General features: G+C 50.1%; 1 protein-coding gene across 1 annotated transcript in view; it reads left to right on the top strand.

Annotated features, from left to right (window-relative positions):
- The first annotated feature begins 5,164 nt into the window (after positions 1-5,164).
- Positions 5,165-18,037, top strand: part of sema4c (sema domain, immunoglobulin domain (Ig), transmembrane domain (TM) and short cytoplasmic domain, (semaphorin) 4C) — a 76,474-nt gene continuing 63,601 nt past the window's right edge. The window contains exon 1 of the mRNA XM_076048258.1: positions 5,165-5,405. The gene's annotated coding sequence lies outside the window, so the exon portion shown is untranslated. The remainder of the gene's footprint in view (positions 5,406-18,037) is intronic.

Genomic DNA, 18,037 nt, shown 5'->3' with positions numbered 1-18,037 from the left:
ACACCTGAATATTAATATTAATGCCGTCTTTTGTGCCCCGTGCGGTGGGAGAGTCGATGTAAAAGGTAAGAAAGTCCCGGCGGAAAGGTTCAAACTGGCCATGTTTGTGTTTTGTGCTTCTGCCCTTTAGGAGGAAAAAGCCGCACAAGCTAAATGTCGCACACAAAGGATGACGTCAAACCCAAGGAGGAGGAGAAAAGCAGCTTTCCTGTTCCCACTTGCTAACAGAACAGCGGATGATGCTGCCATCATTTTCCTGACTTCAATTGAAAATAGACATGGACAAAAAGGCCAAAGAAATAGGTACGCAACATGCCAGACACCTGCTTCTATGTCAGTGCAATGTAATGCCTTGCAACCAATGAAATTGCACCCTGCGCTCCAATTCAAAGTCCTTATCAGCCCCGAAAAAGAGATCCTTTGAGGCTCGGAGCGAGTCTGCGTCTTTTCAGCCCCTGGTATTAGATTTGGTAAGGGCGGGAAGGAGCAGAAACAAGGCGCTGAAATGCTGCGATTAGTCGCATATCCTTGTTATTGTTTATCAGATGGTATGGAGGGAGGGAAGGAGGAGGGAAGGAGGAGGGAAGAGGGAGGGAGTGAGGGAGGGAGGAGCGGAACAGAGCGAGCGAGCGCTCCGAGCTGCTGACTCGCTATCAGTCGCTATCTTCCTCCGTCAGCCATTAGCCAGTAATTTATGCTTTCACACTCTCAAGGCCTCGCGATCGGAACGCCGGCAAAGTTTTCACTTCCAGTCCGTTGCTCTCTGCTGTCCTGATAAACAACCACAGGCAGCGAGGGGAAAAAAAAACGAAAAATAGACGAGAAATTGAGCACTTCTACCTTCACGTCCATTACAAGTGTTTTAAACTATGTATATACATATATATATATATATATATATATATATATATATATATATATATATATATATATATATATCTACATATATATATATATATACACACACACACACACACACACACACACACACACACACACACACACACACACATATATTAAAAATTACATGACGCAATGCAGCGATCTAAGCTTCCGGCTCAGTTTGGCATGAAACAACATTTCTGAAGGCAGCCAGACGCTGCCTTCCTGTGATCATTCAAACTGAGGTCCCTGACCGTGTAAAGGAAAGGCGAAGCAGAGGAATGAACAAAATGATTTATGGACAAAAAAAAAAGAAAAGAAAAGTAAAACGAAGAGAGAGAAGCTGCGTGGATGATGTTTTTGGAGCACTGCAAAAAGAGAGACTGTCTGATCAGCGGCACCACCGCCTCCCTAACTGAGAGCTGAAGGTCCTTCACGGCCGTGAGGAGGAGGAGGTAGAGGAGGACAAGGAGGAGGAGGAGGAGGAGGAGGAGGTGGTGGATGAAAACAATGCTGTTCGGCAGAAACTCTCATTTATTTGACGTCTGCTGCCGAATTGGCGGCGGCTCGATGTATCAATACTGCAGCGAACCCCGGGTCAGGCAACTTCACACATGACTGGCTGCCGCGCCGCAGTGTACGTCTCCCCGAGTCCGTTCAATCCAACCTTGGCTGCAAACAATGGCCCGCAAATTAATTTTCAGCGCAGCCATTCAGTTTCTTTCTGCCTTTGTTTTTTTAGAGGCCTAATTGCGACGTACGCGACACAGAGGTCACGCAAGGTCAAGGTCCGCGCTCCGCCGTTCGGCTCCAGAACGACTCTCTCTCAGCGCCACCCACTGACGAGGCCTTGCAGCTGCTCTCCGTCACGGTGCGTGAAGCGTTAATGAACGCCGCTGTTGTCTCTGTTCCAAGATGTGCAAAAATGAAATGACTGATCTCATTAATTCTGTTTTATTTATTTAAAAATTAATCTGATGCAGCGACACAGTGGCGCAGTGGTTAGAGCTGCCACCTCACAGTAAGAAGGTTGTGGGTTTGATTCCAGGCCTGGGGCCTTTCTGCGTGGAGTTTGCATGTTCTCCCTGTGTCTGCCGGGTCCTCCAGCTTCCTCCCACAGTCCAACAACATGCATGTGAGGTGAACTGGAAACCCTAAATTGTCCATAGGTGTGAGTGCCAATGGTTGTCTGTCTCTATGTGACCCTGCGATGAACTGGCCACTTGTCCAGGGTGTCACCCTGCCTCCACCCTATGACAGCTGGGAGAGGCTCCAGCAGAACCCCGAGACCCTGAGCTCAGGAATAAAACGGGTATCGAAAATGGACGGATGGAAATCTGATGCGTGCAAACGACGACAATGCAAGTTGTGGCGCCTCCACTGCACGTGCACGCACGCTCTTCATCTCCTCTTACTATCACAGCCAGCAGAGAGGTGACGCTCGGCTAGCGCTGCGGCATGTGGAACGGACGGAGCGTCAACAAAGCGTGTGCAAACGCGCTAAAATCGTGCAAGCTGCGAAATATATGCAGGTAAATATTTTTTTTAAAGAAAAGAAAAAAAGCTGTAGTTTTCACATCTGGTGCTAAACATGTGTAAAAACAGCCCCAGTGTCCTAAATCCAACCCCCCCCCTCCCCCACAAAAAAAACTCCAACCCAAACAAACCTGGATGTGTTTGAGATTACGAGCTGCCGTGTTTATTTGGGAGTGTGTCTGCGAGGGGCTTTGCGCCGCTGCTGCCGCCGTCTTCGAGCTGTTTTCACGGATCGGCTCGAGCGTCTGATGAGAGGTGTGAGACGCTCGCTGGCAGACGGAGGTGAGCCGACGGTGAAAAGTGCCGCTTTTGTTTCCCGCAGGTAACCGAGCGGCAACGGACACTAATGGTGAGAAGATTCTGAAAGGAAAAAAAGAGGTTGTTTTATTGATTTCTGCCCTGGGTTAAGAGAGAAAGAGAGAGAAAAAAAGAGGTGCAAAATATAATAATTCCCCACTGTTTTCTGTGCTAATCCATAGAGATTATATACCATCTATCTTCTGTTTTAACCTATATCTGTAATCTTTCGATCATAATCCCGCGTCTTGTTTTGGATTCCGGCCTTTTTTTGTCCTCTGGATTATTCATCTTAATCCCAGATATGAGTTTTTCGTCTCCAGCCAATCAGAAAACTGCTCTGCCCTCTTTTGTACGTTTGAAATTATTTATGCCTCCGAACACGGTTGTGGGCCGTAAAACATTGAACCATCTTAAGACGAGCCTGGGGGGGAGCTCCCAGCACGCACCAGGGCGTTGAGCTGATGGTCAAAGTCTTTCTGCAGAGGTTTTTCTTTTTCATCTTTCCATCGGTCAGATGTTGCATTTGCAACATTTTTTCAAACTATCATTATCATTATACGTTTTAGGCAGTGATTACAGACATTTTTTAATCTAAAATGATTAACCTGAGTTTGCACGGTGTAACGGCTAGCTTGCGAAAGGACCATTGACTTTGTGTATATATGTGTAAATATGGGCGGAGTCCTGGTTTCCGAATATCCCTTTATTTTGAAACAGGTTAATTCCATATTTGGATGCGTGGGCGGTACCAGAACTGAGCAGTGACCGGCAAACTACATTTGGCGGTCCCTGCTGGCCAAATGAAAAAAAAATGCAGGTTTTTGGCGTTGAATTGTTGGCCTTCTCTTTGAAACTAGAAGCTCCGCCCATCTTAACATACAGTAAAGATGGGCGGGACAGACCCACGTGCTGAGGTGGGCGGAACCAACACACCCAGGAATTAGTTTCAGGAGATTCCAATAAGAGACAACGACTAAGCAGACAACAAAGAAACCATACAGGACAATCAAAGGTTGATGATACACTTCAGACTATGCAAGCCGCTCGACCCCAAAATGAGCAACGGGACGAGTTTAACTTTAACTACACCAATTAAACTAAATTAAATTAACTACAGACTCATAGGCTTTAAAAAAAAAAAAAAAACCTTAGTGGAGGAAATAAAGGCGGAGCTTGTCTCAGTCTTCTGAGAGACTGTTCCAGATTCGCTGTGTAACGCAGCCTCGTGCCGTTGGGGCGAGACATTTACAGAGCGTGCTCAGTATGGTTTGGTGGATCGATAGTGGAGTATTGATACTTGTGATACTAGAGGTTTTGCAGGATGGATTCTCTGCTACCTGTGAACTGTGTGGAGCACGGGAAGACACTCTGTGATTCACTTTCCAAGAGTTTGTCATTTAATTTGCATTAGGCTTGTGTAAAATAAATAAATAAATGAATAAATAATCAGGGACAACGCTGATTACTTTTACTGGGCATGGAACAGGAATGTAAATCAATGGCAATGATTCCCAGCTGCTAATTCCCCAAATTCTCTCGTTTTAGCACAATGTTGGTCGAAACACGAACGTTGCACCACATTTTTGAAAGTTACATTTACTTCAAAATGACAACGACGACAACAAAATAATGACGATGATGATGATGATGATGATGATGATGATGATGATGATGATGACGATGATTACTGTTGGGGCTCAGCAGGTCCCACACAGTGGAAAAGAGAGATGAAGAAACAGGAGCTTCCAGTATAACAACTACTGTCTGGAGGTCAGGAACAGAGCTTCACCTCCTGCTGTACAATGACTTCATCCGTCTGCTGCCGGTCTGGTGGTAGTGGTAGTCGGGCGGGGGGGGGGGGGGTCTCCTCCAGTCTACCGGGGTCCTTGTTCTGAGAGGCTGATGGGCGGAGACCTGTTAGTGCACCTCTGGCTTTCTTGTTTTAAATCCTGCCCTGTTCCTGCTGTGATGCGTACTGCAGGAGGAGTGGGCTGGACGTACACACACACACACACACACACGCTCATTTCCAGCGGAGGCTGACACACAGACGCAGCGCCGCGGCCGTTTGTCTGTCTCTCCTTCTGCCGCTCCAACCAACTTGTGCGCAGAGCAGCTCGTCCCAGAAACCGGATTACATTTGCGCTTCCTTTGCCCTTTTTTTCTCTCTCTCGCTCTTCTTCTAGTTCTTCTTCTTCTTCTTCTCTCGTCCCTCCTCCTCCTCCCCCTCCTCCTGGTTTCGTATTACAAAGCGCTGGGAGGGAGTTACGCGGAGAGCCAGTTCCTCGGCGAGAGGAACTGAATGACAGGATCATATGGCTCCATTTGCTTCGTAGAGGTGGAGGAGAAACAACAGAGGAGCCTCTTTCGCTACACATCTTCTTCTTCTTCTCCTTCAAAACCCCCAGCCGCGGAGGAAGGTGGAGAATTTCAACCCCTTGCGTGCCTGTTTTTGTGCATATAAAGAAAAAAAGAAAAAATGCACGTCGTGGCCGAAGAGGACGTGGAATAATTGACAGCAACTCCCCGCCGTAAACATACCCCCGAGATAACGGAGAGCGGCGCGCGCCGAGGCAGCGAGGCGGGAGGCTCGTGGACCTACCTGCCCGCCGGAGAGCAGCGGCGGCGGCGGCGGCGGCACGCGGAGGAGACGGAGCCCCGCGCGGCACCTTCTGCGGCGTCTCGAGGTAAGTTTGAACAGCTGGAGGGGGAGGGAAGGGAAGGGGGAGGCGAGCCGAGCCGAGCCGAGCCGAGCCGGGCTGGGTAGATTTAAAAGTATACAGACGAGCGAGAGGCTGGTGTGTGTGTGTGTGTGTGTGTGTGTGTGTGTGTGTGTGTGTGTGTGTGTGTGTGTGTGTGGACGGACGGACGGACGGAGCTCCAACTGTTGCCCGGACGCGGTGCGGGGCTCCGGTGCTTTTGCTGCCGGTGGTTGTGTGCCTCGCTGCGGATGCAACTTTTTTTATTTATTTATTTTTTTTGTGAGACTACGCGGCGCAGTGCGGCCACGCGCCCGCTCGAGGGGGAGGGAAAGAGGGAGGGAGGGAGAGAGAAAAAGGGTCAGCGGCTCCCGGAGTGCGGGGACGATGCGGGGTAGTGTGTGTGTGTGTGGGGGGGGGTCAAACCGCATCCTGTACACAGTCCACGCAGCTCCCGCAATCACAGCAGCCATTTGTGTTCCACCACTGCTGCTACACATCCAATCTGTGTGTGTGTGTGTGTGTGTGTGTGTGTGTGTGTGTGTGTGTGTGTGTGTGTGTGTGTGTGTGTTTGTTTCCCCCCCTATTTTTGGGGAGGCTTTTGGTGCTTATGTGGCGCGTTTTCTTGAACTTTCTGTGTGTGTGTGTGTGTGTGTGTGTGTGTGTGTGTGTGTGTGTGTGTGTGTGTGTGTGTGTGTTCAAAACTAATCTGTTCACACCACTCCAATACTCCTGCAGGACGCTTTAACACTTTTCCAGGGATTTATTTTTCAGCGGAATGTCTCTTTTCTCCCCCCCCCCCCCCCCTCTCTCTCTCTCTCTCTGTCTCTCTCCCCGTCTTCCTGTGGTGGTCAGAAGTGAGCCTCCATCTCTATTTATTTTTTTCCGCCGCTCCGTCTTGTCTCCCTGCTGGCTCGGCTCAGCTGACACACTCTGGTGTTGACAATAATCCTCAGACTGGAGAGCAGCTTCTCTTTATTATTATTGCTGTTATTATTATTAGAATTATCAGGCTCTTTTCCTGATTCGGCCCCTTTAGACTTTTCTCCCCCCCTTGGCTTAATGAAGAAAGTGTTTCGCTCCAGCTGAGTAATTATTGTAATTACTAGAGGAGAAAGGAGTGGTGGGGTGAGGTGTGTGTGTGTGTGTGGGGTGTGTGTGTGTGGGGGGGTCCAGACTGGACATTTGTGTAAAAAAAATATATATATACGATGGTGTTTGCGAGGAAGGAAAAAAGGGTGGAGGTCTGCCTGTGTTTTCTTCTCCTTTTTTGAGTGTTTCTTTTACAAGCTGCTTGGTGCCACTGCTTGTTAACCAGCAGACAGTGAGATGTTGGCGGGGGTGGGGGGGGGGGGGGGGTGGTGGGGGGGGGGGGGTGTAGCGCCTCTTAAGAGTCACCAAAAATAAAATAATGTTTACAAGGGAAGTGAGCCGATCGGTGTCGCCTATTTCTTTTTTTCCCCCGCCGTCGAAACATCCAAACCTCATCCAGTTGTTGTTCAACGCGGCGGCGACGGCGGGTAGCATCCCAGCGACCTGCAGCTCCGCTCGCTCAGGGAACTCCTCCTTCTCCTCCTCTCAGTCCTCCCACTCCTCCTCTACCTTCTCATCCTGCTGCCACAGGGGAGGAAAAATCGCTTGTCTTTTTGATTTTATCTTAAGATTTGCAGGAAAGGAAAAAAAAAATAAACAAGTAGTCAGGACACCAAGAGGAAGAGTCGTCCTTGATGATACAAGCAGGAAACATGGAAGCGAGTTGGAGAAATAAATAAAGATAAAAAGTTGCAAAAGGAAGAAAGAAAAAGCTTCTCCTAAGGGGGTGAGGGGGATGTGATGTTTTCCTTTTTTGCCTAATTCAGGACAGTTGCAACGGTCTCACACACACACACACACACACACACATGCGTGGGCCAGCAGCCCTCTTGGCCCCAGATGTTAATGCCTCCATTGAGCAGCGAGCTGCAGGACTCCTACCGGCTCCGTCTCTTCATTGTCGCGCAGACAATGGGCTCCACATCGTCCTGCACCGCCGGCCTCCTTCCCATCTTCCCTCACACTCTGTCACACACACACACACACACACACACACACTTGCAAGCACACACACACACACTCACTCTGTAGGAGTAGACAAAGAGCTACAGCACGCGTGCTTTCACAGCCCGGCTGCTGCGCTAAAAGCCTGCACGTCCGACTGGAGCGGATGTGAGAATCTTCCTGGTCTGGATGAGTACGGCGTCGCCCGGGGTTGCCAGTCGTGCAAGTTGTGCTACCGCTGCTCCCCCTGCGGCTGTAACTAGTGATCGTCCAACCCCAACCCCTCCCCCCACAGTCCCCACCGGCCCACCTGCTAATTATTTCCTCCATTGATGCGTTAATTGTGCCGTCGATGAAGCGGCGGAAAATCAAGAGAAATTGCGGCCAATCAGACGCCTTCGCTCGCTCTCAGCCCCCTGAGACCACAACGATGTTCAGTCCGGCCAGGATCCCCCGTCCGTCCGCCTCCTGATTGGTCGGCTACTCATCCAGCTGCAGCGGGTGCGTGTGTGTGCATGTGTGCATGTGTGCATGTGTGCCTTCCAGCGGTGATGGATCCATCATAGCCGCTGTGTCGTCACTGCACCAGATGTCTCTTCCTGCCCCCTGTGTGCGTGCGTGTGTTTGTGTGTGCCAGTGTGTGTGTGTTTACTTGTCATCTCTGTGTCACGTGCATCACATGAGTGCAACAGATACTGCCGCCCACATGACGAGCAGCTGAGCGCACAGTCCCCCCACCATCCCCCGCCCTGCGAGATAACAGGATGATTGTTAAATATGGATGCTCTGCACAGACACACACACACACACACACACGTAGACAGACACAAGCCTTTCAGACACAGGCCTTTCAGCCTCTGGCCTGCCGAGACTGTTGAAATACGCCGATGATACTTTTCTCCGAACGGCCAGAGCAACTTTTTTACAATCGACAGACGACTCGCCTTTTAGTTCAGATTCAATTTTCCTCCTCCTCTTCTTCCTCCTTTTCTTCCTCCTCCTGCTGCTGCCGTCCCAACTGAGCAGAACAGTCCGTCCGTCTGTCCGTCCTCCCTCCTTCTTCCCTTCATGCTTGTTTGAACGCGTGTTTGTTTGTGCCGGAGCAGAGATACTGCGGTTCACGGCAGGCCAGATGCACGATGTGGAGAGCAGAAGCAGATGGGCAGGAATGTGTGTGTGTGTGTGTGTGTGTGTATGGGTGTGTGTGTGTATATGTGTGTGTGATGGGTTGTGTTTTTGTGTGTGCCTGGACTCGTGTTTATAGAAGAAGAGGGAAAGGCTTGTTTCCACGACCTTGATGCTAAAAGTGTTTGGCCAGTGAGCGTCGACCTCTCTGCTGCTGCTGCTGGTGATGGTAGTGGTGGTGGTGGTGATGGAGATGATGATGGTGATGGTGGTGATGATGCAGTAACGACTCTCCTTTAGCGCTGTGGTGTGACGCGTGCACAGCTGGGTGGGGCTGAACTTCACACGACAACACCGGCGGCACCAAGACTCACTTTCACTGTGCAGGATCTGAACTGACAGGATACCTTGTTTGTTTTTTGGTGTTTATTTTTGGTTTAGTTGGTGTATTCAGACTGAGATGGTTGATCATACACGCGGGAGCCCTTTCCCCCGGTGAACCGATACATTTGGGTATATGTGAACACTGAGTGGGCTGAACAAATCAGCCAAGTGGGAGCTTTTCAGCCCGACTTGCTGGGTCGGAGCTGTAAATATTTGCCAAACAGAAGCTAAACTGCGCTGCAACAGGAAGAGTCACGAAGTCTGTCCCGTGGTTTGAACAGAGTTTAAACAATGAGTCTCCGTATCAAATGAATCAGCTCCTCGTTTTCCCAGGAGGAGCACAGTCACTCGCTGCCGACGCTGCTTTCCCGATGAAACGGGTCAATTTGAAAGCAGTGTTGGGATTATTTCCAGTCGCGATCCTGCGTGGCGTTGAGACCCGAGTGCAACGCTGCAACAGGCCAGAACTCTGACTGCAGCCCAGTGTCAATAACTGCCGAGTCAAAGCGACTCCTCGCCGGAATGCATCGCTCGTCGTCCATCCTCCAACTTCCCGTCAGAACTCTTCCTCTTCCTCTTCCTCTTCCTCTTCCTCTTCCTCCTAGAGAGGATGGAATTCCTCTCCTCCTTTGCTGACCTCCGTCCGCTTCCACCATCTGCTGTTCGGGCAAAGAAAGCGAGGAGAAAAGATTAATCTAGGAAGCTCGAAAGCTTCAGCTGGGTCGTCATCTGTGCACTGGCATCACTTCCTGGATTTGTCCGCCGCTGATAAACAAACAGGGGAAAATCTGCGGCTCGGCTTAACGTGCTCAACGGGAATCTGAGAGGGCGGGACGGCTCATTGATCCAAGTCAGTTTAGCTGTTGTCTCGCTCCTCGTCCTCATTCATCGATTGTCACGGCTTCACTCGTGGATGCATGTCGCATCCATATTCAATAAGACAACCAAGCCGCCGCCTTCGTCGTTGTAGCAGCAGCGCTGGTTCTCCACCTGAGATCATTACCCAATCTCTCCGGACTTCCCCTCCTTCACTTGTCATTTCTCATCACTAGCTGCGTTTCCATCACCGCTGGAATTGAACAAAACCTAAATATGGCAATAAAAAAAAACTGGTGGTGGAAACAGCTCCACTTGGAAAAACCTCTCAAATATGGCGGAAAGGTTTGGACGCTCTCATGAGGTGGTTTTTCTCACGTATCCATATGGAGGTATATTGCAAAAGTGTCATTGAAACACTTTTTTTCTCCGCGTTTGCACATCAACGGACGTGACGTACAGGGTCACATGACCAGTTCACTTCAAGTAAAAATGGCACGGAATATTTGGAGACGGAATAATTTTTTTCAAGTAATCAAAGAGAAAATATAACAAGCATTCTTGACAGCAAACAACATGGAAATTCAAATTCATGGCAAAATGTTTTGTACCTCCATCCTCCTCACAGTGGGGTTTCGCGGAACGAGATTTTACAAGAATTACACCTGCAAATGTCAATTGTACTATTTTGTACTAGGAAATATTGCTTTAATTTAGTGAGAAACATTGTCCTTGTTTAATCTGCTATGCGACAAGACACTCCAAATGTTCAAAACGTCAGACTTCTGTGATGTCACAAAGGGCGCCGATACCCACCCCCCTTCCATCTGTGTAGGAAGCTTCGGTTTTAGTAAACAGGTTGCAAACAGAGGGCTAAATGTGCTGTTTTTTGAAACTCTGGCAAGGTTTTGTCTGTAGTTTTATGATGCAGAATGCACAACTGTTCCGCTGGACTTGACTCGGGCTTGAGAAATGGAGACCCCAGAAAAAAACGTTAAGCGTTTTTTTTAAGGTCTCGTTCCGCTGGAAGTTGGACTTTGGTGAGTTCCCCGGGCTGCCTGCCGCCTTATCGAGAACTCTGTCGTAATTTCAACCGAGGAAATTCGCAGGAACTTCTATAGCCTGAAGCTGGAAACCCAATATGTCTCCTCACCCCCCCCCCACCTCATGTCCCCCTCCACCTCTCCCCCCTGCATCATCGCTCAGTAAAAGCAGTTTGTGACACCGATACTGCGCCACTTTGTCTCCTTATGTAAGTTTGTACGAACGGCATTGTTCAAGCAGCCACGGAGCACTCTGGCGATGATGATGACAACGGCGATGTGGCGGCGGCGCCCTGCAACATCGCCGCTAGCAACGCTAACAGCAAACCAGGAAGCGGGTCGGTGCGACTGGAGGCTTCTGGCTTCGCAGTTTGTCACCTGTCAGACCTGCAAAGGCAACTTCCAAATCCGGACCGCACCCCTCTGCAGCTCGTTGGATTAGCTTCTTTTCCCCGGGTCGGTTGGTTCGGTCATCTCCCACTAGTGTTGTAGTACTCGAGGTACATATACACTTTCTAGGGGCTTGGTCTCGTCTCTGACTCTGAGACATTTTTACTGGGTCTGGTCTCGGTCTCAGACTGGACGGACTGGGGATCTTTGATCAAGACTACAATGACACGATACTAATGGAAAATAACCCAGCCGCTTCCTTGGTAATTCTATGAAGCAAAGTTGTGTTTTTGAAAATGGTAGTAGTTGGCAAAGCAGCAAAGAATTAGATAAAATTAAAAGAGTCCTTGGTGAAAAGAGATGTTGCTGTTCGATTTAGAAACAAACCTGAATTTAAAAAGGAAAATGCTTTTTCTTTCTTGTTGTTGTTTTTCTTTGATATATAAATGTGTAGTCTTATCAATGTCTTGGTCTCGGTTGGTGCGCTCTTGTCTATAACCCCGTCTCGTCCACCTCGCTGTTTTTTTTTTCCCCGACGTGTCGGATGCGTGCTGCGGCGGTAAATCGGCTGACGCCAAAACAGTGCGAGGAGCTCCCGGTAACACAGAACAGAGCAGCAGCGCAAAAGAAAAATCCTGGGGTTCTGGTCTCAGCAGCTCTCCGTCCGTCCGTGTGAGGAGTTTCTTTCAGGTGGCGGAGAAAAGTTTTCTCTCTCTCTCTACCTCACCCTCTGATTTGGCCTGACTCTCTCACCCACACACACACAGTGTTGTCTCTCTCTCTCTCTCTCTCTCTCTCTCTCCCTGGCTTGCTACAACTCGCTGCTTCTTATATTTTTTTTCCAGGCTTTGCTGAAGGTGAAGCGCGTCCCGCTTGCGTGTGTCCCTCGACATAAGTGGAGATTGAGGCCCACCGCCGATTTAAGCCACGTCACTCCGTAGCTGGAATAAACCCCCCGCCCGCCCACCAATACAGCCCCCTCCCCCATCCAATCCCCCTCAGAGATCTGCTGCCTTAGATTAAATTAAGTCTTGTCACAACTGCCGTCAAAACTGGTCCCAAAAATGAGATCCAGAAGGCCGCAGGGCCGTAATAAATATTTGTCACTCTCCATCAATGATGTAGCAGCACCCCCGCCCCCAAACACCCCCAACCCTCACTCCCCCTCGGGTTAATCAATAAATAAATAAGGCCTTGGGGGGGGAAAGTGTTTTCAGGAAAGTCAGACTGGTGGAAAATTCAATATGGTGCATGCGGACGCTGGTGGAGGCCAAACCGAGCTGGAAACTCCAGCAGCACTCAGAGTTCTGCAGCCATTGTAGCCACTCTGTGTTGGAGCCCCACGAAGTTGTGTGTGTGTTGTCTCTCTGCCACCGATCGGTGGGCGGAGCTTCAGAATACGATGCAATGTGTTAACGAAACGATTACATTTAGTGGAAGCTGGTGTCTTTGACTCAGCTTTGCTTTCCTCTTCTAGCTCAGGAGCTGCCGAGCTCAGTCGGTGCCTGCGTGTGTCGGCTTTCAACACCGCAGTGCTCCGTGCTTGGAGACGCAGTGGGGAAGCTCGTCCGCTGTTGTTGTTGTTGTTGTTGATGTGGAAGGAGGAGGTGGCATCCATTTAGTAGAACCATTGTGATCGTCGGAAGCAATTATAATGCAGTAAGGAATCGACCTTGATGTGGAAAACCCTGACTTTTTGATAGATTGATTTTTCTTGTTGCTGAAATGTGAAGTCTACATGAAAACACTGGCTTTTTTGATTTATTTACAGGTCGGGGGTCATCGGGTGTAAATCATAGAAAACTTCCACCGCAAACACGCTGAAAGCTGATTGGTTTGAAACAACAGTCTGCGTTTTACAAGCAACAAAGGTAACAAACCAGACGGAGAAGGTGATTGGCCGCAGGACACGAAACTCCACGCCCACTTTTTTCGCTCCTCTTATTTTTGCCGTTAGCATGTTCTCTGTCTGGTCTGCATCCTGCCTCTACACTGCCACCTAGTGACTGCTGCAGACCTTAGGGCAAGTTTGCTGCATGATTTACATATTTTTTATGTAAAAGAAAATACAAAACGGAGTCTCGTCTGATCACCGCCGTCTGAAACACCGCTGTTACGGACGGAAGCTAATCCGCCACCGCCGCCCTCGGCCCCCCCGAACGCCACACCACTTCCTGTCTGGCCTTTTTAATGCCAGCAGCTCTCGGAGTTCCTGCAGGCCTTTAGAAGCAGCCCGCCGGCCCTGCCGCTCCGGGTGGCCCCGCCGGCACTGTGCATTATTTATCAGCGCCGGCCTGGAGGTGGAGGAGAGGCCTGACCTGCATGTTTGTTAGCGGCTGACCACGTCGGACCATCTGATGCCCGCCAGCTTCTATCTATCTATCTATCTATCTATCTATCTATCTCAACCCTCTGTCTGTCTGTCTGTCTGTCTGTCTGTCACCTAGCTTTGCGAACGCCTGGCGGACAGACAGAACCGGGCTGAGACGGGTTAAACTTGAATGCATCTGTTTTAACTGTGACGGCCGGCTCGTAAAGTTTGAGTGAGGTTAGCTTAGCGTGGAAAGCGTTGGTTGGTCGTGAACTGCTCACTGAGTTGGAAAGTAGAAGCGAGGGGCCACAAAACCAGGAAGTCATGGCGAGGATACTAGAAGTTATCAAGCACACCTTCACCTTTGGAGGAAGTTGCTTTTCTAGTCATCAACCTCTCTAACCATCTGTTGTTTCCTGTTTTATTTTGATAGTCTCTGTGTATTTTTCTGTGCTTTGCATCCTATTTTTGTTTTTTTGTTTTTTTTGTTGCCTCTTGATTTTGTCTCCTGTGTCTCGTTGTCAGTCCTGCCTTTGATTGTTCTCACCTGTCCTGTTTTTCACTTTTTTTCTTAATTCAACTCAGCAAAATTTGCTTCCACAACTCACTAGTCAATCTGGGTTTTTTTGCCCACAGTTTCTGACCTGAATGTCTCTCTAGTCTAGCGCTAGCTCAGTCCAACCAGCTGCCTCTTCACGCCCACAGACGCCCAGCTATCTTGAGCTAAGCTAAGCTAAGCTACGCCAAGCCAACGCGGCAGGCACGAGGAGAACGGCAGTGATTGCATCTTCCCCCCGCGGCGCGGCAGAGATAATCACACAGGATGCGGGACGTCTCTCGGCCACACGGATACAATTTCAAGCCCACAAAATCACAGACGTCCACTCGGCGTTTCTGCACCGTTTGGCAGCAAAAGTCTGGGAGAAAAATCTGCATACTTGTTTGTTTTTTTTCTTCTTTATTCCTTCTTACATCTGAGTATTTTTGCCCTCCAGCTGCTCTGGTCTTTGGCCACTTTTTTCTTCTGCCCCTTTGACTCCTGAACCTGGATGAGGTTTAGAATTCAGCCGGCCTGCCTGCTGTGTTGTTGGGTTTTTTTTTTTCCAGGATGGTGTCGGGGGGGTGGGGTGGGGGGCGCTGCTGAAGCTACAAAGCCTGTTTTCCGAGGCCTCCGACGCCGCCCGCCCGCCGCTGCTGGTCCAGCGCTGGTTGTGTTTTGTTTGTTGCGACTCAGCAGATGTTTCTCCCGCTCAGCCGTTTGCCTTTTGTGCCCCTGTGTTTTCTATTGTTTTCTTTTGTTCTGTGCGTTGTTGTTGTTGTTGTTGTTTTATTTCCCTTTTTTTCTCCTTTTTTAACAGCCGGGCCGCTGCAATCGCCCGCCTCTTTGTTGCAACGGTTTCGGTGACACGTCAAAGCTGTTTTGTTGGGGGTTTTTGTTTTGTTTCTTTTTTTCTGTCCGTTGGCCGGCGTGCAAACGCAGAGGCTCCCCATTGTTTACTGTCGGTGGCATGGCAGCGAAGCACGTTCAGATCTGGCCTCTCACATGTATTTTTTTCATTCTATTTTTTTTTTTGCTTTTGTGTAACGGCGAGAGATGCAGCAGATTGTGTGATTGTGTGATGGATTCGATCCCTGCCAGGACCCAGTTAGCCCCGCCCCTCTCCTCCGCCCTCACCCCACCAAACGCGGCGCTCGGTTTGGTTTTGTTTTTTCACGGCGGCCTCGACTTTTTTTTTCTCTCTGTATTTTTTTTCCCAGTTCTGAGCGGCATTGTTCTGGTCCGATAAAGCCGGGCCCCTTCCCACCGTGGGACTGGCCGTTAGCCGGCAGGAAGTGCCGGCAGCACGCAGCGTGAGCACACGCCCTTTGCTTAATGCTCACTCTGCAGCACACACACAGCCCCTGCCGGCACTCGGCACTCTCACACATAAAGTTTGGAGAGAAACAATAAAAAAACACACACACAGTCGCCCGGCAGGCTGGCAGGCTGGGTAAGCTGCAGCTTATCCAGGAAGGCGCTGCAGCCGGGCCTAATGGCCTCTCGACAGGGAAGGCACTAGAGTGGGGGGCCCGGCCCCGGCCTATCAGCAGCAGGAGGGGTCCCCCCAACCCCCCGACCATCACCACTCCCATCCGCCACTGCGGCGGCTTTTTCAGTGCTAACCTGAGGTGCTCCGCGGCAAAGCGAACTGGATGTAAAAAAGCAGGGGGGGAATAGATTTATACATATAAAATGATGATAAAAAAAAAAAAAATCCCCAGCTAGCGACTTTGATTATGTATCCGCAGCTCACCTTTCATGTCGTAAAGGAAACTCCATCAGGTCTTACAGGGAAGTCGGTGCTTCTCTGGGAAAAAAAATAAAAATCAATAATGGGTCAGCGTAGCTTTTACTAGCGAGTGAGTGAGTGCTGTGAGTGTGGGGAGAGGCGTGTGTGTGTGTGTGTGTGTGTGTGTGTGTGTGTGTGTGTGTGTGTGTGTGTGTGTGTGTGTGTGTGTGTGTGTGTGTGTGTGTGTGTGTGTGTGTGTGTGTGCACGTGCATGTGCGTGCGAGTGGGAAGTGTTCAAATGTCAGGGCGGCGGAGGAGATTTTTCTCCTCTCGCTCTCTCACCATGAAGAGTCCTGACTGATGAGATTTTGCCGGCTTGCGTGACGCCTTCAGCCTGACTGAGTCTGTGAATCTGTGAGTGAGTCACTGCTGCTGCTCCTCCTCCTCCTCCTCCTCTTTGACTTCTTTACAAAGTGATGCTGTGTTTCGGGGCCAGCTGCAAAATCCAAAGAAAAAGAAAACAGAAAAAAAAAGAAAAGGAGAGGCGTGGACTAACGCATCGCCGTTTCCGTCACTTCCAATCAAGGATTTTGCTAAACAGCCTGAAAGATCCAACAACCTGCCGTTTGTTGACTGTGAAACCGGCAGCCAGTCGAAGGAACGTGGTTGGTCGGCTGGCCGGGCTTGGTGGTCAAAGTCCTGGGTTGGAACTGGTGATGAGGTTGTTCTTGGCGCTAAGTTAGAAAATTAGCTTCACCCACAAACCGCAAGCCATTTCAGTTTACCGTCAACTTGTAAGCAGGTTGCAGCCTGGACGTCTTTCTAAGATTCCAGCAAGCACTTGGTCAGCAGAGGAAACTGGCAAAAACTAGCTGTTTCTTTTGCCCACTTTGTCCAAGAGGGCAAAGTCACATCTGGTGCCTGCACCAGTTTGTTTTGCTTCCCAGGAAAATGTTGTGGAAAATCACTTCAATTACAGCCGCCGGAACATTTGCTACCTGTGATCCTCCTGGCTCCCTCCAGTCGTGCCGAGGTTGGATTTTTTTCTCCTCTGTGACTGAGGGCTTTAGAACCCTAAGTAGAAACAGGAAGTGCGGATTTGTTGTCATAACGCCACACGCTGAACTCTTACGTGGAAAAACAGAGGTCGGGGATCAAAATGCAATTTCGGTGCTGGGGTACGTAACATCGGGCCGGGTGGCCTTCACTTCACCTCTGCTGTTGTTACCCCCTCGCGGTTCTGTCGGCTCTCGTAACAGCAGAAAAAAAGGAAAGAAAACGGGGAACCTTGTGAGCTAATTGGCTAACTTCCTGCTAAACTGCTTCCCGCCGCGTCGCTCAGTCGAGCCGGTGGCGTTGATTTGAACCGGTTAAAAAGAGAGGGAGAAAAACAAGCCAGTCCAGGCCTGATGCCCCTGGTGCCCCTGGTGCCCCTGGTGCCACTGGTGCTAGCCTCGGTTAGCACCTCATTAGCGTCGCCCGAGGCTAACCAGGATCTCCTCTGGAGCGCAGCTGGTACCTGCAGCCCATAATAGCCCTGTTGTTACTGCGCAGCCCTGGCTAGGGGGGGCCGTCGGGAGGGAGGGAGGGAGGGAGGGAGGGAGAGAGGAAGGGTCGACCTCTGACCCCTCACCCCCTCCCCCTCCCCTCCTGGGGTGGCTGATCAACCAAGCGAGCCAACCGCCACCGTCTCCCGTCTCGTGCCGCTCACTTCCAGCTCGCTGCTCCCAGTCGGAGCGTCTGGAGGAGGAGGGGGGCGGGTTTTGGAGGTGAAAAAAATGAAAATGGTAGAGAAAACTGACAGAAAGCAGATTAAACAATGAGCAGAGAACGGAAAGATTGCAGACGAGGTGGCGGAGCAGGAATAGAGAGAGAGAGAAAGAGAGACGTGTGCACGGGTTGCCAGGTTTGGTCTCGTCTGGGTGGAGATTTGAGAGCCGAGGGAAGAAGCCGCCTCGGCCCTGAGCGGCCGAGATAAGAGCCGACCGCCGGTCGGCAATTGCGCCGGCAATTTCCAGGGTGGCTTTCTTCGCCTCCCTCGCTTTCATATCACTCGTTCTTCTCTTTTCTCTCCTTTTTTTCTTGTTTTCCAACATTTCTTCTTCTCTTCCCTGTATCTGCTTTTATCCGCCGGTCTCCCCCCTTCACCCTCCGCTGTCCCCTGAATTTTTTTTATTTTTTTTTTTCTGTAATGGAGCTCTCCATGTGCAGCCTGTCACACACACACACACACACACACACACA

The sequence above is a fragment of the Nelusetta ayraudi genome, unplaced genomic scaffold (genome assembly GCF_046127955.1).
Source record: "Nelusetta ayraudi isolate G7.1 ecotype Tasmania unplaced genomic scaffold, CSIRO-AGI_Nayr_v1 ptg000098l, whole genome shotgun sequence".
NCBI classification, from domain to species: domain Eukaryota; kingdom Metazoa; phylum Chordata; class Actinopteri; order Tetraodontiformes; family Monacanthidae; genus Nelusetta; species Nelusetta ayraudi.
The sequence above is the reverse complement of the archived record's forward strand: the minus strand, read 5'-3'. Positions and strand labels throughout refer to the sequence as shown.